The 1,482-nt window shown below is 44.8% G+C and overlaps 1 pseudogene; it reads right to left on the bottom strand.

The window, feature by feature from the left end:
- LOC107715527 (tripartite motif-containing protein 16-like) overlaps positions 1–1,482 on the bottom strand; it is a 16,646-nt pseudogene that overhangs the window by 2,589 nt on the left and 12,575 nt on the right.

Genomic DNA, 1,482 nt, shown 5'->3' with positions numbered 1-1,482 from the left:
GTCTGTCACATGTGCTCAGGGTGAACCTGCTCTCATCTGTGAAAAGCACAGGGCACCAGTGGCGGACCTGCCAATTCTGGTGTTCAATGGCAAATGCCAATCGAGCTCCACGGTGCTGGGCAGTGAACACAGGGCCCTCTAGAGGACGCCGGGCCCTCAGGCCACCCTCATGAAGTCTGTTTCTGATTGTTTGGTCAGAGACATTCACACCAGTGGCCTGCTGGAGGTCAATTTGTTGGGCTCTGGTAGTGCTCATCCTGTTCCTCCTTGCACAAAGAAGCAGATACAGGTTCTGCTGATGGGTTAAGGACCTTCTACGGCCCTGTCCAGCTCTCCTAGAGTAACTGCCTGTCTCCTGGAATCTCCTCCATGCTCTTGAGACTGTGCTGGGAGACACAGCAAACCTTCTGGCAATGGCACGTATTGATGTGTCATCCTGGAGGAGTTGGACTTCCTGTGCAACCTCTGTAGGGTCCAGGTATCGCCTCATGCTACCAGTAGTGACACTGACCCTAGCCAAATGCAAAACTAGTGAAAAACAGTCAGAAAAGATGAGTAAGGAAAAAAAATGTCAGTGGCCTCCACCTGTAAATCCATTCCTGTTTTGGGGGTCTTTTCATTGTTGCCCATCTAGTGCACCTGTTGTTAATTTCATTCAACACCAAAGCAGCTGAAACTGATTAACAACCCCCTCTGCTACTTAACTGACCAGATCAATATCCCAGGAGTTTAATTGATTTGATGCTATACTCTTATTAAAAAGTGTTCCTTTAATTTTTTGAGCAGTGTATATCTTCCAGAAGCAAGCGCTCAGAAAAATGGTTCCTAAGAGATTTTCAAAGCCATTTGAAAGGCATCTTCTCTTTCAAATGAAGATGATCAGATGAGAGTCTGACTGATGATTATATAATAAGACACTCATGAAATTTTTTTCTGTGAGTCTCCTGTTCTCAGTAAAGATCCTCTCACTGTCCTCCACTGCTGTCTGTGCAGAGCGCTGTTAGGACACACAGTGATTCAAGCTTCAGTGAGTCTAAACTGAGACTGAGACAGACTTCTCTTCTTCTCCAGACTCACCTTACGAGACTCCACAGCCTCTCTCAGCTGCTGAAGATCTTTCTCTCTCTGCTGGATTCTCTGCTGGAACGTCTTCTGCGTCTCCTTCAGCTGCTTCTGCAGAATAAATGGATGATAGTGAATGCCACAGAAAATTACTGGCACTAAATCATCAATGAATCCAGGAAAAGTGGAGCTAATAAACCAATGGCTGTAGGTTCAAACTCCAGAATTGATGATCGGTTACAATCATTGAACATGAATTATGATGAATATTAAGGCCTGCTTCATTGCAGACGTAAGTATCATGAAAGTGAAACAGACACAGACGTAGAGCTTCACACTGACATTGTTTCTGTGTAATTAAGCTGCAGCTCTACACAGAAAATAAACAGACTATTGGATCACTGCACTGAGTATTAACTT

This window comes from Sinocyclocheilus rhinocerous, unplaced genomic scaffold, assembly GCF_001515625.1.
Source record: "Sinocyclocheilus rhinocerous isolate Xijiao unplaced genomic scaffold, SAMN03320098_v1.1 scaffold1772, whole genome shotgun sequence".
In the NCBI taxonomy this organism is placed as follows: domain Eukaryota; kingdom Metazoa; phylum Chordata; class Actinopteri; order Cypriniformes; family Cyprinidae; genus Sinocyclocheilus; species Sinocyclocheilus rhinocerous.
Note: the sequence above shows the minus strand (reverse complement) of the source record. Positions and strands in the feature narration are given on the sequence as shown.